The sequence below is a fragment of the Phyllostomus hastatus genome, unplaced genomic scaffold (genome assembly GCF_019186645.2).
Source record: "Phyllostomus hastatus isolate PE091 unplaced genomic scaffold, TTU_PhHast_1.1 phas_contig_1162, whole genome shotgun sequence".
Taxonomy (NCBI): domain Eukaryota; kingdom Metazoa; phylum Chordata; class Mammalia; order Chiroptera; family Phyllostomidae; genus Phyllostomus; species Phyllostomus hastatus.
In genome coordinates, this window is record NW_025333537.1 from 5,103,307 (window position 1) to 5,123,287 (window position 19,981).

The window sequence follows — 19,981 nt, forward strand, 5'->3', positions numbered from 1 at the left end:
TACATAAGGCCGTGGGCCCTTTAAGAATGTGATGACACCCATTAATTCTTCTCTCTTTGGATACTTGCACACGTAACCTCTGTGTTAAACATCCAACCTCTCCGACCAGTGTCAAGGCCGTTGGGTTCAGAGCTCTGGCTGAGCGCAGCCGGGCGGTGGGCCTGGGGCGGAACGGCGAACGCGGTGCACAGCCCACGAGGGTGGCTCGTGCGTCCACCGCGGGAGCCAGCAGAGACCCGTGTGCACGTCAGTCAGGAGACGTTCCAGAGCCTGGCTCGTCTTGGTGCCCGGGGGGGTGCGGGCCCCGAATTGAGCAAACCAAAATAGCACCCGCAAACCACGTCAACACCAGAAAGCCAATTTATCAATTTGTCGGGAGGAATCACTGTCAGAGAGACCAGAAATGCTCCACGTGGGTGGGCCTGTGCAGCGGGAGGGTGAGAGGGAGGGAGGGCGGCCGGGGAGCCTGGAGGAGGAGGAGGAGGAGAAAGTACGACAGCACAGCGGTGGAGGGAGGGTGGAGGGGCCAGGCAGGACGTCCTGGCCCTGGAGGGCGGTGCCTGGGTGTTCCAGTCCCAGCTCTGCCACTTTGCAGCCCTGTGCCTGACCCCGGGCCAGCCAGGAGCCTCTTTGAGACTCAGCTTCCTCGTCTGTCCACTGGGGATAACAGTAGACTCATCTCACAGACGTGTGTCAGGGCTAGACAAGCTCCCGTCTGTCCAGTCATCTGCACGGTGCTCAGCACACAGGCGGCGCCTAATAAGTGGTAGGTGTTGGTAGGATATGTATTAGCCCCTTTTCCCTATAGCATTTCTGTCCTCCAGCTCCACGATGAACTTGGGGGCTGTGGCTAAATGCCTTTCAGTTGACTCCCCCTTTCCCATGGTCCTGAGAGAGCTTGGAATTCACCGTGGCCGGATGTGGTCGCCCCCAGCAGCCAGCTCCGTCTCTGGCCGCAGTCATCCTACGAGCGAATGTCCGGCAGGGTCACCTCCGAGGGTCTGGCCACGGCTCTGCACTTCAGTTCTGGCCGGAGCAGGAACACCTGTAGCTTGCTTAATAAGAACAAAAATCAGCAGCAGGGACTTGCCTGTGGAGACCCCTCCTCCTGCCAGAGGGAGCACTGTGAGGGTTCAGCGGGGCCCCCGACTTTCCCACGCACCCCGGTCTCCTCCTGAGAGGAGCGGCTTCTCCGATCGCCCGTGGCCGGGAGCAAAGGCCTTAACTGAAGCCAGCTCCCGGCTCGAGGAGGCCCTGGAGGCGCAGCTGCCTCTTGGGGGCCAGCGCTGGTCCTCGCAGGCAGAGAGGTCGCCCTTCCCCTGTGTGGAAGGGAGACGATAGCGTGTGAGTCCCGCTGGGAGAGCGAGTGTGCAGCCCGACAAGTGGCCAGGCCCCTGGGCCAGTCCCATGTCCGCTGGCCCCGACAAATAGCCGCACGAGGCAGCCGGTGGCACGGGCCGCAGACTGGATACAGGAAGCTCCCTCGGGCTCAGTGCTGCCATCAGTTGCCTGTGTGACCTTTGTCTCCACCTTCTCATCCTGCTCTTTGGGGCAGGCATTGGGACTCCCACTTTGCAGATAAGGAAACTGAGGCCGGAATGGTGTTGCCTGTGTGGTGGGTGTTGAACCCACCTCTGACTCCAGCCGTCTCAGATTCTGTCTCTCTCCGGGCCTCAGTTTCCCCAGCTGGACAATGAGAGACTCTGGGAGGGTCTGTGTCAGAGCTTAGAGACCCTGTGGTCCCAAGGCTTACCCAGTGAGCTGTTCCTAGGCCCCCCTTTTAACTCACTTAAACCAGTTTTGGGGACTCCAGGAGGGGCTTTTGGGGAAACACAGCTGCCGGGTGCTGGCCCCCCCTCGCTTGAAACTATCCCACCCCCTCACCACTCTGGCGTTTCAGAAGAGGGCGTCGTGCCTCTGGGCCCCCCGTCCCAGCCTTCCTCCCGCTGGCCCAGCCTCGGCAGCCTCGGTGGCCACGTCCCCGACAGGCAGAGTCCCTCTGCCCCTCCTTCACTCTCTGCTGTGGCCGTGGCCACACTGTGAAGGCCGGGGATGGGCCATCTCATGACTCCTGGCCGTCCTGCCGGGAGGTAGCATTAGGCAGATGTGGCCGTACTGTGGCCAGGCCCCGGGCCCTCAGGGTGCTCCCCGGACAGGCTGTGAGAAGGACTTCACCTCCTTGGACACTTCCCCGGTCTGGGGGTGATGAACCGGGGCAGGGGGCAGTGACAGGAGCCCCCACTTGTGGAGGAATCTATCTCCAAGGTTGGCCATGCACAAAACACAACCGATCAGCTTCTCCCTCGCTCTGTGGAAGGTGCTGACTCAGGCCGAGGACCTGCTTTCCAGAGGAGAGAGCAGCGGACTTAGCTCCCCGGCCCCGCTGTGTTTATTCCGCGTTGCCTCTGGTCCGGGCGTGGCCCCAGCAGTGTCTGGTCAGATGCCCTCTCTCCGTGGACCATGTTTGGCCCGACAAGCTGTACGCCTGTGCGTCCTTGCAGGTTCCCTCTGACCCCAGGCGACTTGGGGCAGGCAGCCTCTGTGACCCTTGTAAAGAGGCACCTTCCACCTAGATGGAAGGTGATCTTTCATTATTGGGTGGTGAGGGAGATTTCGGTCTATGGCAACTAAATGGTTGCTGACATGTCATTGGGTAAGTCACCGACCCCCTGAGCCCGCTTCTGCCTGGCCAGGATTAGTGGGGACAAGATGAGGAGCGCGAGTGAATTCCCTAGCCCGGGCAGCACTCGGAACACTGAGTCTCGGCAAAGGGCGGCTTTGGGAGCTGTTGATGCAGGTTGTGTGATGGGAGGGCTTGTAACAGTGATGAGGATGGCGACAACAGTAGCAACGGCACGTGTGCTGTGGACAGTGTTCCAGGCATCACCAGTTCGGGCAAAGCCGTTTACTTCCGTTACCTCATTTAAGCCTCACACGCTGCCCCATGGTAGGTCCTGTGATTATCCCCATTTTACAGATGAAGAAACCGGGGCTGGGAGGCTTTATCAAACTCTCTCAAGGTCACAAAGCCAGGAAGGAGGTGGAGTTCACCCTCATTCTGAACCCACCACCCTTCAGCCGCCTGCAGAGTCAGGTCACAAAGCCGTCTTCCCCGAAACCTGCTTGCTCTTCACGTAGGGACCTTGTTCAAGTGGTTTTCCTGGCCCATTCGGGGGGCTGTGTTGTGGGGGCAGCCTGGCTTAAGGGATGCCTTCCAGAGAGCAGCACCCATCCTGGCTCACCAGTTGTTACCCCCACCCAGGGGCTCCCATGTGGATTTCAGAGCACCGGTGGTCCGCCCGGGGGCCAGGCAGCTGCAAGAATGAGTTGCGGGCAGCTTCAGCATCTGTACTCCACTCTGTCCCGGGCGTCTCGGGCAGAAGATGCGAACGACAGGGTACTTCTCCCTCCTGCAGTTCCTCAGTGACACCGGCTGGAGTTTTATCTGAGGCCCCTGTCTTATGAAATACCTCCCTTCACATGGTGTCTTGGAAGACGGCGTGTGCTCATCTTGTCCTGCCTTCCCCTGCCCTCTCCTCATCTCTTGTCCGAGCCACCCCTGTTCCTGGTCCGGGGGCCCAGGCGACAGAGAGGTGACCCTCAGCAGAGGGCCTGGCCTGGTGTGCCTGGGGCTGAGTCAGACGCCTGATTGGTGGAAGGAGGCGGCAGCAGGTAGCAATAAAGACCGATGACGCCAAACTGCCTACTCCCCAGAAGCCAGCCGCCCGGAAGGGTTATAAAGAGACTCAGGAGGGGGGCGATTATATAATGGGGCTTAATGAGGCTTGAGGCCAAGGTTCATTACCCGCTGGAAGAGGGAGAGGAGGGGCGCCTGTCTTCACGGAAGTTTGCTGCCCGAAAAACCACGCTCCTGTCTCAGGACTCGGAGAGATGCTGAGAAGTTTGGGTCTGACCTGACTCCGCAGCAGCAATTCCAAGGGGGAAGCCGCAAAGCGTTGGAATGACCCAGAGAACTCTGTCCTTCAAGGACACTGCTCCCCACCCCCCATCCATCCCCTTAGCAGACACAGAAAGCGTCTGTGTTGCCCGACATTGGTGCTATACATTGTTGCTACAGCTTAGAAACTCAGGTCCCAGCAGGTCCCTAACGTGCACTGATGCTCTGCTACCTGCCCGGTGGGTGCTTTGTAGGCATCAAAACACACGTGCCCGGAAACAAACAGAATGATACGGAAAGGTTCCTGATGAAAAACACGGGTCCTTCGCACTGTCCCTCTCCCGCGCCTGCCTTTCGAAGGCTCTTTCTGCGTCTGGTTCTCTCGGCGGTTACTTCCGCAATTTGAACTGGGTCGCACCGGGGCCTCTCAAAGGGTGCCCTGCACCAGCTGCGACGGCGTCACCTTCGACAGCTTCCTAGAAGTGTGGTTTCGTGCTGTCTCCCTTCCAGACCTCCCCAGGCAGACGCTCTGGGAAGCACCCGCCGCCTGAGTCTTCAGCAGCCCGCGGGGCCTTCTGCAGGCTGATACCTGAGAAGCACTCGGTTACATGACAGTTTGTAGTGTTAGTTTTTTATTTTGCAATAATTCAAATCACAGGAAAGTTGCAAGAACAATAAAAAGGACTCCTGCACCCCCTTTGCTCAGATTCACCAGGTTCGAACGTTGCTTGTACCTTTTTGCCTTCCCTCCGTAATCCCCCGCCCTGTTTTCTTTCTTGTTTTTATGAACATTTGAGACTAGGTTGCATACTGTCTTACATAATAACCACATAGTTGCCAGGTTCAGTAAGCTTGACACTGAATCAAGAGTTTCATCTAATCATACTCTAATCTCAGCAATCGTCCTGATAGGATCCTTTATAGCATTTTTTTTCGGTTATAGCATCCAATGCAAGACCACATGTTGCATGTAGCAGTGTGTCAGTTTGGGTTTGTCTGATGTTCCCTCGTTGTTAGACTCAGGCTGTGCAGCGTGGGCACGAATCCTTCTCCAACGGCTGTGTTCTTCTTGGTGAGAGCATCCCTCCTTTGCGGGACCATGGCTGCCTGGTCTTTGAATTTTTCTAAAGAAGTCAGAGGCTGTGACTTTTATGAGAAATCCCCCAATGTAAAAAAAGTCAGCACCCAATGCAAAATCTTCAAATGTCACGTGAGGCAGTATTAAATAGCTCCACAGGCGTGTGGGTCGCACTGGGTCTCGGGGCTCCCAGTGTTTGAACTCTGCTCTAGAGTCAGAGAGGCCAGAAGTGGTAGGGGCCTCAGCTATCATTGAGTCCAACCCCTCCCCTTACATATGGGGACGCTGAGGCCATGGAGCACAAGGGACTTGCTCAGAGTTACAGAGCTGGGGTTTGAGGTTGGGACTCCCGACAGCCAGCTGATGGCTGTCTCCGTCACGCCGTGACAGGTGCAGACTGTCGCCTCTGCTGCTACTGACAGTGCTGCAGAGGAAGGAGGCAACATCCTTGTTTAAAAAGCGACATGTTTTGTGTGTATGGAGGACTGGTGCTGTGTGTGTGTGTGTGCATGTGTGTGTGGCTTTGTGCAGAGTACCCGGCCACTTCTGGGTTTTTATCATCGACTCTCCTCTGGCCTGCCTGCACAGCTGGCCCTTCCTGCCTTGGCACACACAATTTGGGCTCAGCATGCAAGAGGCAACCTTAGGCTTTTTGTTGTGATTGCTCCCGCCAGGACTTGTGGCAACAAAAATTGGTGGGTAAGTGGTTGGCCGTCAGAGCCAGAGGGGGCCGTTTAGTGAGTCTTGATCCTCGGTCAGGTACTTGCTGTAGGCGTGGGCCGTCCCGTTCCGTGTCACCAGGACCTGTGTCTGACCGTGCCTTTGTCCAGTGACATCCCCTAGTGAGGAACTCTCAGGTTTAAGCGGGCGTCATGGCAACAGGAAGAGAAGGAACAAGTAATGCTGCTGTGAGCTGCACATACAGCGTGTACACAGGGCGTGCAGATTCCTCACTTGTGCTCCTGCATCCCCATTCTGCAGATGAGGGACCCGATATTCCAAGAGGAGAAATGCACGATTAGAGGTGATACAGAGCCAAGAACAGAAACCACGGTGCCTTCCGATTCCAAGTTGCATGTGCGGTCTTCTTATAACCTGGCCTGACCTAATTTCCTTGGGACGTGGTGGGTTGTTGTAATCAAATTTACCTCCCGCCCCAAGAAAACTATTTCTCCCCTCGTGGCCCCATCTTACGCATCTATCCAGTTGGGCAAGTGTGTATTTTATGGAGAGTGCTCTCTGGCCCTTCCTCTCCACAGCACCCCTCTCCAAGTCTTGCTGAGTTAACCTTCTAAAACAGGGATCAGCAAACTTTTTTTTTTTCTGTACAGGACCAGAGAGTAAATATGTTCAGTTTTGCAGGCCATGCAGTCTCTGTCATAGCTGCCGCTAAAGCACAAAGTAGCCGTAGACAATACCAAGGCAAGTGGGTGTGACTGTGTGCCAATAAAACTTTATTTACAAACACTAGCAAGGGGCCAGATTTGGCTAACAGGTTGTAAGTTTCAACCTCGGTTCTCCCACTTTTTTCCAACTTCTCCATCACCACCACCCTGGTTCAAACTATGAACTAGTCCCCAGATGGATCTTTCATGCCCACTTTGACACCAAATTCAGTCGGTGAAAGTAATCTTCTCCAATCTGGCCCCTAAGCCCAGGTGAAGATTCTACTGTGGCCTCCTGTTGTTCACAGGTGACAGCCCCGAACCTTGGCACGGCCCACAAGGGCCTGGTGAGCTGGCTCCTACCCCTCCTCTCATCTCTTCCTGCTCCTTCTGCCCCACTGGCCTTTAAAAACATTCCTGCCTCAAATCCTTAGGCTACAGATACCCCCTCATTGTTGTGACTTCATCTGAATCCCACTTCTTCGGGGAAGCATTCCCCAGCCCCCCCAGGTAGCATTAGTTACATCTCCTCTCGTTTTCCCATGCTTGCTTCAGAAACACTAATCACAGTTTGCAACTGTCTGTTTGCTTATGTGAGGCTTTGCTGAGCGCCCTGTTCCTCCAGTACCAGCTTCATGCGGGCAGCAGCTGCATCGCTCGCTCACTCACTGCTGTGTCTGCAGCACTTCGCACGGGGCTGGCCCATGCAGATATTTGTGAATAGACAGAACATTTCTGAACGTTCATTCTGTGCCCAGCACTGAGCCTTCTGCTCCTAGGGACCCAGAGGGCAGAAGGAAAGAGGATTCTGCCTCTCGCACTCCAGAGCTGCAGAGCTGGCCGGGTCTGGCATCGCGGAGTCAGGGACTGAAGTTGCTGGACATCGATGCACTCTGTGGGATTTTGTGGATGATTGCCCTGCCTTAATTGACCAGGAAAGCAAGTGGCCAGTGGTGGTCACTGCACAGTGGTCCTGACGTATAGCTTGAGACACATGGTGACAAGCGGCAGATAACCAAACTTGGGCTTTTTCTTTTTTTTTTTTAAGTAGGAAGGTCATTTATTGGCACATGTAACTGGAAAATCCAGGGGGTAGTAGGCTTCAGGCATGGCTGGATCTAGGGGCTCAGTTCATGTCAGGATTCTGTCTCTCTGTCTCTCTCAGCTCTGCTTTTCTCTGGGATAATTTCACTTTTAGGCTCCATATGGTGGCAAGATGACCGCAGAAGTCCCAGCCCCTTCCCTGTCTGGTCCACAGTAGAGAAGTGAGATTGTTTAGGTCTGAGATGCGCTGGTTCAAGCAGCCATGGCCACGTGCCTAACTCTAAACCAATCAGTAGATCCAGGAAAGTTGATGGAAACTTACTGGCTTAACCCTGGGCTGTGACCTTTGCCTTTGGGCTTAGAGACCGAGGGCTTTGTCTCACTGTGGCCACGCTGCTGTGTCCCAGGCCACCGTTAGAGCACTCTCTGCTGAAAGTTGGGGCAACACCAGAGGGGCAGGAGTGGGGGTGCTCAGCGCCCACATCCATCTCTGCCTCCTACCCCCCTTCTCTGTTTACTTTCCCTGTCGTATCTACTCTTATGTCTGTCTGTCTGTCCCTCTGGGTCAGTGTCTTTTTCTGTCGGTTTTGCCCAGGAACACCGTCACCCACCTTCTTTCTCCCTCTGCATCACCTTTGCTCTCTCAGTCTCACGCCCACCTTTGCCTCTTGCTGTCCCTTCCTCCTCCCCCTCTTGCCTCCAGTTACCCATCTTCCAGCCTCCTGAGCTCCCCACCCCTCTGTGGTGTGTTCCTTCATGGAGATGATCTGGAGATGGGGGGTGAGGGGAGGGAGAGAGAGGGGGGAGGACCTACTTCCACTCGCCTTCCCAAAACCAGAGCACCGTCCTGGAGAGAAAGGCCTGGGCTTCGGTGCTGAGGGGCAGATGGCAGGTCAACAGTCTCTGTCACCCCTACTCAGCTCTTCTGTAGAGGCACGAACGCAGCCTTAAGGCATCCAAGAGGCAGGACTGTGTGCCAATAAAATTTAATTTATAGAAACAAGCAGTGGGCCAGCTTTGGCTCAGACTTCAGAGCCAGGCAAGACTTGGTTTCAGATCCCAGCTGTGCCCCCTACAGGCTGGGAAATCTTGGGAAAGTGATGTCTCTGAGCCTTGGTTTCTCATCTGCAAAGTTAGGAAAACAGGGAACTTCCTGGTTCATGTACTGAAAAAAAAAATCTAGGCATAAGTATGGACTTCAGGAACAGCTGGATCCAGGAGCTCAGTGTCCTTAGGGCACCTTCTTTCTCTCTCTCCATCTCACAGTCTTGCTTTCCTCCCTGTGGGTTTCATTCTCAGTTAGGCTTCCCCTTCATGGGGGCCCTTGGCTACTCCAGGCTTCCATTTTTACAGATCTAGGTGGGTCAGAAAAAGGAGTCCCAGTATTAGCTCTGATTGGCCTGATGGGGCACACAAATGTCTGTCCTAAACCAATTACTGCAGCCAGTTAGATGGAATACACCGCTCGGCCTGAGTCACTGGCCCACTCCTGAAGCTAATGGGTGGAGTCAACCCCGCTGAACCAATTGGATTATCACCAAGGGGAATGAATCTCCAAGGAACTCCAGGGTGATGTAACTCCCAGAGTCAGGATGCTGAGCAGACAAGAGAAACTACTGCCCCCTGTAGAAACCCACAGGTCTGGGGGTGGAGCCCCTTTGATTCTTGCTCTCGCTTGTTTCTCTCCTCCTTGAGTAGCCAGGAAGAAGTACAAATGATTATTGATTCAGAAGAGGAATATGAACCTGCCTGACAAGTATTCCCCTCTCTGCTTACGTGGGATTCCACTTTCAGAGGGTGTTCAGAATCTCTTTTTCCCTTCCCCATCAGCTTTCAGCTGGCCACGTAGCAAGAAGGAACAGTTTCTAGTCCAGTGGTTTCCCACCTTGGTTGTACATTCAAGTCACTGGGAGGCTGTTTTTAAAAATTCTGATTCCCAGGCTGCTTCCAGTCCAGTGACATCAGAGTCCCAGGAGGGCAGGTCCCGGACGTCAGTACTTTTTAAAGCTCCCTGGGTGACTGCAACATGCCGCCAAGGTCAAGGACCCCGGATCCAGCTGGAGTAGCCAGTGTGTTCAGAAGCTGTTCTAGGTAAAGCTAAGCTCTTGTAGGACTTGCTGAACTCCTACGGCGTCAGCGTAGGTGCTGCGAACTTTCTCTTCTCATCTGGAGCCCCTAGAAATAAATAGAAAACGGGCTTTGGCCTGTGATCGGGTCCTAAGTGATTTACAGGTGCGAGGGCCTCCTGGGGCCGTGAATCGCCAGCGCTGTTCCTGGTTACTCACACCCTGGTGACTTCAGGGTGTCTGGCCCCCGCGCCGCGTCTGCGGCTGAGCCGGCACCGAGACATCTGCTCAGGCCCCCGAATGCACATTTGTAGGAGCGGAGGGAGTGGGTGGGCAGGCAGGTGTGAAGGACAGGCAGAGCTGCAGTGCCCCGGGGGGGAGGGGGGGGCAGGTAGACCGACAGATCAGGCGGTGGGGCGAGGCCGGTGAGGAGACTGATGGCTGCGTGGAGGGTCCCAGGATGTCACCTTCCCTCCAACCCCGGGGTCGTTCACTCATTGGACAGATGCGCGTGAGGACCCGCAAAGTCAGGGCCATGTGGTGGTGTCAGACTGACACTGCTGGCTGCACCCCCAGGTGTGGAACGAGGGGACACCTGGTGCGGGCTCTCCGGACCGGCTGCATCAGAGCCTCCTTCCCGTCCGGGCCCAGAACCTGGGTACTTAACAGCTCCTGTGCGATTATGACGGAGACCCAGCCGCCCACCAGGGTTGGCACCTGGTGACGTTCTGATCGGCTTCCAGCCAGGTTAAAAAAAAAAACAACTCAGGACAAGAAGCATACACTGTTTCCAGGAAGTGTGTTAGTGAACTTAATAAATGGCTCTTTAGCTTGAGATAATATCCTTCACATCTTTTGGTGTTAAATGCCCTTTTTAAAGTGAAACGATGGAGGGGGTAGCCGGGCAAGGAAGGGGAAGGGTCGGGTCAAGGAACCTGTATAAAGGACTCATGGTCAAGGACAACAGGGGGATTGAATGTGAGAGTTTGAGGTGGGCAGGGTGGGGGAGAGTAATGGGGAAAATACGGGGATGACTATAATTGAACAATAAAAACAATGAAAGTAAAAACAGAAAACATGGATGGTTTGACTAATTAGAATAAAAAATAAAATGGAATGATGGGCAATTACAGAGGGTGATTGCATTTTATGTAACAGTGCCCTCCCTTGGAGACACGCATCCCGACTCCAGGCAGTCCCCTATTTAGTAAATTTCATGGCCCATAAAATTCAAGTCAGGGGCCCTTTTTTTCTGGTTTGGAGTTTTAAAAGTTGATAATTGATATTATTTAGTAACAAATCTCTTTCTTCAAAAACAAATGTTACATAAACCCCCGTGTCTGCAGAAGCAGATAAAACTGGACTGGTTCTGGGTTGCATGGGGCAGGGGGCCTGGCGCCCCAGCCTGGGTCTCCCCTTCTCCCTTCCCCCTGACGGTGGGGGCCCCCGAGGCACTGCTCTGAGTCTCGGTTGGGAAACTGCTCCCCTGGCAATTTCTGTGGGTGTTGAGAGTGGGAGACCCCAGGGCCTAGGAGGGGGAGCATTTCCTCGGATTTCTGACTCCTGATTGGGCTCAGTCATCGCAAGGCTGATCTGTCATTGGTGAGTTACAGGGACCTCTCCCCACCTCAGTGTGGATTAGCACCTGGTGGGGGGGGCCCGGGGGGTGCGGTCTTTATTCTAACGGCCACGGGAGGTGGCAGGCCTGATTTTCTCATGCTGAAGAAGAAGAGGATGTAGTCCAGGGTGGAAGTTACGTGGCTTCCTCAGGGCCTCAGTCTGTGCAAACAGGCTCCTTGGATTAGACCATTTTCCTAAACTTCCGGACAAGAGGGAGGAAGGACCTGGGGGCGGGGCTTGGTTTCCCAGAAGGTTCGAGCTCTTTTCCACAGTTCCTTAGGCCGAGAAGCCGGCTCTGGAGTCTCAAGGGAACTACAGCTCTTCCAACAGCAAAACTCTTGAGGTCATCTCTTCTAGAGTCGTCCCCCCATCTGTCCATCCCCCCAAAATATTTCTGAGTGCTCACTCCGTGTGGGTACCAGGGGTGCAGGGATGAGGGATGAGTAGACGCTCAAGATCCTCGTCCTCGGGGCGTCTCCAGCCTGCTGAGGAGACCGACTGAACAGCCAGCCAGCCATCCATGCCAGGGGTTAGTGCTGCAAAGTGGGCGTCCAGGATGCTGTGAAAATAAAAACAGGAGTGATGATGGTGGGGTAGGGCGTAGGGGGCACCTAATCTCGCCAGGGGCTCGGGGAGGGCTTCTGTGACCTAGGGTCGTTCACGCTGAGACTTGACAGTGACGTAGGGCTGGCTGTCGACCAATGGGGTGGACGGGCACTCAGGGCAGCAGGAACAGCCAGTGCTGAAGGAGTTGGACAGGTTGCAGGGACACGCGTGCCTGTGGAGGGGGCAGGGGCGAGGGACGGAGGTGGGACAGGAGGGGCGAGCCGGGCCGGGTCCAGGCTCAGGCCCTGACTCACCCGTGCGGCCTCTGTACTTCTCTCTTCAGCGGCAGCTTGTGCTGTCTGCCAGGTGGGTCGGCTGCGGGCTGAGCTGAGTTCCCCAAAAGGCTGCGTTGCAGTCCTAGCCCCCAGTACCTCATGTGGAGACGGGGCCATTGCAAATGCAGTTAGTCAAGTTAAGATGCGGTCATCCTGGGGGAAGGTGGTTCCCTTCTAAAAAGAGGGAAATGCCGACGCAGGGACAGACACAGACCCGGGGCACATCACGTGATCACAGAGGCAGCGATGGAGGGGAGCCGCTGGGAGCCAAGGGGCCCCCAGGACTGACGGCCATCGCCAGAAGCTAGAAGGGGCACAAGGAGGGATCCCTTCAGGTCCCGGAGGGAGCCTGGCCCTGCCGAGGACACCTGGACTCCTGCCCTCCAGAACCGTGAGAGAACACGTTCCTGCCGTGTTGAGCCACGTAGTTTGGGGGTCTTGGTCAGAGCAGCCCTGGGACTCCAACAGGTGTCTGCACCGGGGCCAGCCCCAGCCCCGAAGCAGGCGACTGCCGAGCAGATAAGTCAGCCTCCCCGCGATGACATCATCAGTCTGGGAGTAGACTGGGTGCTTTGGGGGAAAATGGCATGAGCTCTGCTCAGCTGTGAAATTGCTCCTCCATCAGTGCGCTCAACTGATCGCCTTGCCGATGGCCTCCCAGTGACCATCGAGAGCTAAGTGCCGCTCCCCCGGAAGGCCCTCGGCTCCCTGGACGGCCGTTAGCCGGGGAAGGGAATCTGGCTCAGCCGCTCGCGGGGCCTCTTGGCGGAGGAGGGGTGGGGGCCAATTAGACACAGCTGTGGGCGCCCACCCTGGGGTGCACGGGTCTTTACCGTCCATGACGCTGTGGGAACCTGCTCTTGTGGTGCAACCATGTTCCCAGCCAAAAGAGGTTCATCGGGACCTGCGTTTCTTACCGTTGGCGCCCCGCTTTCTGATTGAACAGGGAACGAGGTGAGGCACTCCACTCACAGAGGCCACCCGTCAGCTGCGCAGGACGGGGTGGGTGTTGGATGGACTTGAAACCACCGTCCACCAGGTCCCGCCACCCCTCGCTGCCAGGTTGGGCAGGTCCGTCGACCTCTCCGGGACTCAGCTCCCCGCTCTGGAAAGGGAGGGTTCTTCTACGTGCCCCGCAGCAGTGTGACAGAGACTGAATTCAAGAATGGATGGTGGAGAGGCTGCTACAATGAAGAGGGCTGCTCCAGGGGGGAAGGCTGCTCCAGGGGGGAAGGCTTCCAGGCGGGGTGCAGAGGCCTGCGTGGGGGCCCCCCCCCTCTGCTTGGGGTCTGCAGTGGGACACACCCCGGACCTGCGGGTACTGACGGGTGTGGCTGAGCAGCCGTTTCCTCCACCTGGGTCCTGGCGGCTGCAGCGGAGGTCTCCCAGCCCAGTGTTGTGATGGGCGTTCTTCTCTTTCTGTAAAATATTTAAAAAAAAAATAGTGCCTTCGCATATAGATGTGTGTATGTGCTGATATGTATGTGTTTATGATCTACATACACTTTAAGGAGTACTCATAAAATTTAGTGCAATATTTTAAGAAATCAGGTGGGCAAACTGTTGCCTGTGGACTGGCTGCCTGTTTTTGTCAATAAAGTTTTATTCACACCCAGGCTGGGATTAGAGAGCGATGGGGAGGCAGGGTCTTGAAGTGCAGGGTGGATTCCTGTCCTCATGTAAAAGTTTGCTATTTTGTTCATCGTGGAGTTTTTTGTATTCATTTAAAAAAAAGGTGACATTAAAATATTTTCATCTTAGCCCTGGCTGGCGTAGCTCAGTGGATTGAGAGCGGGCTGCGAACCAAAGTGTCGCAGGTTCGATTCCCAGTCAGGGCACATGCCTGGGTTGCAGGCCATGGCCCCCAGCAACCGCACATTGATGTTTCTCTCTCTCTCTCTCTCTCTCTCTCTCTCTATCTCCCTCCCTTCCCTCTCTAAAAATAAATAAATAAAATCTTTAAAAATAATATTTTCATCTTGATGCTTGAGTGTCTCGGCCACCTCCTTAAATATTATGCCAGAGGCCAGTGCCTCACTGGCCTCACCCTAGTCATGGCCCTGATAAAAATACTCAGAAACCAAACTTGAACTTGAGAAACCGTCACAAGCTCCCAGAAGTCTTTTCAGTGCATCTCCTGATTGCACTCTCCCTCCCCACCCCCCCCAGAAATGCCTCATCCTGACTTTGTTTTACTAGGTCATCTTGCTCATCTTTGTAGAACACCTCACAGTATGTGTCCCTACACAACGTATAGCTTAATTTTGCATGTTTTGAACTTCATAAAAGTGGGATCGTACTTCACGCATTCTGCTGTTCTGGTTGCGAGATTCGTCAGGTCTGTGGGATCACAGTTCCTGTGGGTGTGGGCAGTCACATACTGGGTTCCCCAACTCTAAGGGCACGTCTCCCCGCGGTGTAGCACCCCCAACACTGGGCTGCGCTCTGCAGCCTGTGGCCCCTTCCCGTCACGGTCTGCCTGGCAGGGTCGGGCGGTGGTTGTCACTGCTTGCCCGTCCGGTGCACCGGGACGTGGCTGTTCATAATGTCATCACCTCTGAGGCTTTTGCCCATCGATGATCTTCCATGAGCTGAGTTTAATCGGAGTTTAAAAGGTCTTCAAAAAAAATATATTACACTATGACTTGGGCTTGAAACAAAAAGCTTTCAATGCCTATTTTCTATACAGAAAGGCCCGAGAACAGACCAGCATGATATATGGTAAAATATGTCTAAATAAATCGAAACAAGACTGTAAAATAACACTAAGTGTAAAATGTTAAGTGTAAGAAAGCACTGTCGTAGGTTAATTGGCAGCCTCTTTCTCTCTTAGCGGTTCGTAAATCAATGACCTTACATCCAATGGCATCCTAAAAGTCAGTGAAATATGGTGCTGCTCTGTCATATGAACAGACCACAGTTATGAATTAGTGCCTTCCCCCACTGAGGGACATTCGGGCTCTTTCTTGGCTTTTCACTTTGAAGCGTTCTCGGACGTTGTCCCGGTGCCCTGGAGCATCCAGCACAGTTTCCCAGACTCCTCGGGTGGTACCAGTCACTGGGGCCTGCGTTAAAAGATGCTGATTGCTGGGGCTCGCCCCGAGCCTCTCGGATCGGCCTCTCCAGGGAGAAGTGTGGAAAGTTCGCCCTGGACGCATGTGCCCGCCTTAACTTTTATCAGGGAAGCGTTGGAAAGACGGATCAAGGGAATATTCTTAGGAGCAGGTCTGCTGCATCTGAGAGTCTGCTCAAGGGTGGTCAACCTGATGAGATCAGATTCTGGGGGCATTTTTTGGACACTTGGGCAAGAGTAAATCTTTGTGGCAGAGACCCTTTGTGGTGGGGGTGATCCTGTGAGCACTGCGGGGCGTCTAGGGCACCCCTGGCCTCTGCCTGCAAGATGCCAGCAGCACCTCCCCCCACCGACACACATAGTTAAGATGCCAGTGTGTCGCCAGGTGTGGCCAAATGCCCTCTGGGGGGCAGAATCACCTCTGGCTGAGAACCACCGCACAAGATGATGGGTAATTGGTGGCCAGAATGGCTGCATCAATTTATGCGTTCACCAGCAATGAGTGGGGTTCTCTTGGCTCGGTATTCTCGCCAACCTCTATGTGTCAGACTTTTTTTAAACCATTTCGCCAATCTGGTGAGCCTAGTTGGTCCCTCAGCTTATTTTCAGCTGACTTTTCCCCGATGGGTGATGAGGTTCATGGTCTTTTCACAAGTGTATCGGCCTCTCATGTTTCATTGTCTGGGAAAGGTCTTTTGCTCATTTTTTTTTTCTATCGAGTTGTCTCTTTTTCTTACTGACTTTTAGGAGCTAAAAGAATATTCTAGGTTCTAAGTCTTTTTACACGTGCAGCAAAGATATCTCGTACTGGTCCGTGGCGTGTCTTCTCCGTTACTGTCTCCTCTCACGAACAGAAGTTTTTAGCGTGCGTGTAGTCACATGCATCATTTCTTCCTTTTATGGTGTTTGGCTTTTCAGAAACGGTCTTATTCAATAAATTCTTTCTGCCCCAAGGTTATAAACAAATTGTCCTCACATTCTTCTAAAAGTTGTGAAGTTTTACCTTTCACATTTAAGTTCTTAATTCACCTGGAATTGATTTTGGTGGATGGTGTAAGGCTGGGTTCTATTTGTTTTCCCCTGAAATGGATAACCAGTTTCCCAGCACCATCTATCAAATAACCTTTCTTTCCCCCACTGATCCACTGTGCCAGTGTGTCATTTATCAGGCTTCTAAAATCATTCAGGACTGTTCCTGTGTTTGGTAGTTTTTTTTCAAGATTAACTTATTTATTTCTAGGCAGAGGGGAAGGGAAGGAAAAAGAGAGGGAGAGAAATATCAATATGTGTGAGAAACAGCAATTGGTTGCCTCTTGTGTGCCCCCTACTGGGGACTGGGCCCGCAACCCAGGCCTGTGCCCTGACTGGGAATCGAACCAGTGACCCTTTGGTTCGTAGGCTGGAGCTCAGTCCACTAAGCCAGACCAACCAGGTGTTCCTGTGTTTTTTATTTTTTTCCACTGGTTGTCATCTTGTTTCTATTTTTAAGTTTTCCTTTTTTATGTGTATCTGGATAATTTTTAGATTTTTGCTTTTATTTTCTTTTAAAACTCATTCTTTCTTAAATGCAGTGTGGAATCCTGGAACAGAAAAAGGGCATTAATGAAAGAATTGGTGTTTACTTAATAACAGGGTACCAACAACAGTGGTTTCTTAATTGATTTAAGATGCAAACTTGAGGGGAAGTCGGATGAATGGTGTACAGGAACTGTCTATACTATCTTCATAACTTTTCCATAAGCCAAGACGTTTTCTGATTTTAAGTAAAAAGTTGACTTAAAAAGTTTTTTTCTTACTTATTAAACTTTTTTTGCCTTTTCTGTTAACCCCGTTTCTTAATCCTGAAACCCATCACTCACTTTTATATTGTTAATTTATCATTTTAGGTTTAAACCATTTATCTTAATCTTTGATCTCCTTTGCCGGCCATCCTTTAAATTTTTTGCTGCATTCAGTGGAAGTCTTCTTCCTTTTAAATCTCCTCTTTTGTCTCACCATTTAAGGTAAACGTACCTGATGTCTTCATTTGTTGGGATTCTAACTGCTTTTTAAGTTTGAGTTTTCATTCAGCTTTCATTTCTTCCTGGCCATCACCTCTCCTTTCATTATTTACAGTGTACGATGCTCCCTTCTCTGCTTCTTTCTGAGTACCTTTTCTTATTTTTGCTGTTGTTTATTATGGCAGAAAAGCTGGGCCCTGGGGGACAGGAAGGAGCAAGCCCCGCCCCTACCACCCCCCAGAACAGGGAGATGGGAGGCCTCCTTCCTTGTGCCCGTGAGTGTCAGCAGCAGGCTCTGGCTTTTGCTGAGGGCTTTCGCCCTGGGAGACAGACAGGCTGTGGGCCAGCCCTTTGCAGGCGGCCACTTTCTGTGCGCAGATGCGTGTTTGCTGGGCTGGGGCAGCAGCATCCTTCAGGCCGTGGACAGTGTGGTGTCACCTCCTTGGAAATCCACGGCCCGGCCTCAGGTGCTGTTGCTCTCGGGCCTCCCTCACCTCTGTCCACGGGCCTCAGCTCATGGCTTCCACCGTTCCAACTTCAGGGTAGCCGGAGCGTCCTGCTTTGGGGCCCGGCCCTGGGTCTCCAGCAAGGTGACTATGGTTTATCTCAACACGTGCATTCTCCTTGCCAAGAATCTACTTCAAGGTCACCTAGGTGATTCCAGGTTCCTCAGGACTGGCAGATTACCACTGCGGCTCTGAGTGCTGGGCGTGGCTGGGCTGATGGCCCCCAGCCCTGAGTTCCGCCCTTCCCGGTGGCCTGTTCTCCTGGCAGTGGGAATAGGATTGGAAATGGAAATTCCTCCTCACGGTGTATCAGAACAGTAGCCTGAGGGAGAGACAGGTCCTGTAAGACTTTATCCTGGGGGCATCTCATTCCAGCCCCTCTCTGCTCAGAGCGAATTCTCTCCCCCTTTGAATTCCGGCCTGGCAGCTGTCTGCATCGGAGGTTGGCGGGTGCTAGTGTCAGGGCCGCGGAGGGCCTGGCAGACTCACGGCTCTCAGCCCCCACCTGGGCCTGTGCCGAGTGAGGGCCTCTGAGGCTCCTGTGTGCACATCCCGTCTTTCTCCTTCCACCAGATCACTGGTCACTGGAAACCGATTCAGTGCACAGAGCATCCCTCTGAATGAGGCTCCTCTCCTCTTTTTTCTGGCTTTTTTTTTTTTTTAAGACTACTCCTAATTCTAGCCAAAAGCAAAGGCTACTGGACAGCTATAAAAAATGTGTCATAATTTTGGGACATGACCCCCGCTATATAACTGTACTTTAGTTAGTAATATTTCACACTGTATTAATCCGCTCAGCTCTCCAGGCAGATATTTGCAGCTCACTTATTTTTTTGGGGGTGATACCAGGAAGCTACTTTGCTGCTCAAAGATAAATGTTTTATGAGGGCCTTCTTTAATGGGTTTTTTTTTAAACGTTGGAATTTTGTTTAACGAAAGATAATAGCAGCTCACATTTCATACAGTGCTTTTGGGCTTAAAAGTACATTTTGTGTATTATCTCATTTGATAAATAATGATAATTATCTCCATTCTACCCTCAAGTACCAGTAACTTGACTCATCCTATTTGTGAGTACATAGGAAACATTGAGGTTTCCTTGGGTTCCGGGTGTTAATTAGCACTTAGTATGCTTAGAAAAGGAACCGATAAAGATTATCTAGATTGATTATCATAATATTTAGCATATTGGAATATAGATGAAGTAAAATAATTAGGCATGAAAAATGTAGATAAAAGTGAAGATTTTTTTTCTTTTGAAGAAGACCTAGACAAACGATCATCATCAGGGAGAATCATGAAGTCTTTTTAATCATAACATAAGAGTCTAAAATATTTTTCAAACGTAGACATAGTTATCCGGGGTCAGGTCATCGTGTAGACTTGTGGTTTTGGAACGGCCCCTCCCTGGCAGCTCCCGACTCACCTACTGATTCATTCTTTCAACAAACAGGTGTTGAGGTTCTTACTCCACCGTCGCTCGTCAGCCTGGGCCACGAAGCCCATTCGCTGCCTGCGCTGCAGACCTTTGGGTCTGGCGACTCGGCACCAACGGGAACCAGTCCCACCGACCCTTTCTCGGCAGGGCCCCCGCTTTTCTGCAGGGGACATGGCCACCACCCCCACTTTTCCTAGCTGCCAGTAACACCCTTCCAGGTGCCCCACTCCTCCTGCTGCTGCTGTGCTGTGCCCGTTCAGTCGCCACAACTCCCGCAGGGCCTTACGTCTCGGGTTGCTTCTCTCCGTCTGCATTTCCACTGCTGGGTTGGAGCTGTCACCGCCACCACAGCCACAGCCTCCTAACCCCTGCTCCCCCTTTGCCTCCTCCTTGTTCGTTCCCCACGCTGCGCTGCCGCCAGCAGGATCCGTGCCAGGGGCAGATCTGATCGGTGACTCCTGCTCATCCCCTTCCAGGACTCCTGTTGCTCTCCAGTGGCTCCCCTTCCCCCTTCCGGCTGCACCGGTTTCTCCCAGTCCGTCCCTGCCCCGGGGCTTCTGCACGTGCTGTTCTCGAAGCCGGGATCACAGCTGAGCACCCGCAATATGCGCCTGTCCTCAGGCCGCAGTTGATTAGTGTTTCCATAAGGGGGCACCGGAGACATTACCCCTGAGAGTAGCTTAGGCCCGGGCAGCACCTCTTCCTTAGAACTCGAGCGCCTTCCTCGCTTTTCCCTCTGAGTGCTGGGAGGAGCCAACACCACTGGGAGGGGCCCGCCTGCCCCTGAGCACTCCTGTGCCCCACTTCTGGGCCGGCCCAGTGGGCTGAGCGCGAGAGCAAACGGTAGCACGCTCAGCGGAGCGTCGGCGAGTCCACTTGGTGGAGCGCTGGCGGATGCTCCTTATTTTACAAGAGTTGGACTGAAGGCGGCAGAGCGCGTGGGGGGCATATGCAGTCATCCCTGAAACGCCAAGCGCGTCTCTGTGCTGATG

The 19,981-nt window shown here is 53.3% G+C and overlaps 1 protein-coding gene across 1 annotated transcript in view; it reads left to right on the forward strand.

The window, feature by feature from the left end:
- KSR2 (kinase suppressor of ras 2) overlaps positions 1–19,981 on the forward strand; it is a 268,843-nt gene that overhangs the window by 158,238 nt on the left and 90,624 nt on the right. The window lies entirely within an intron of this gene.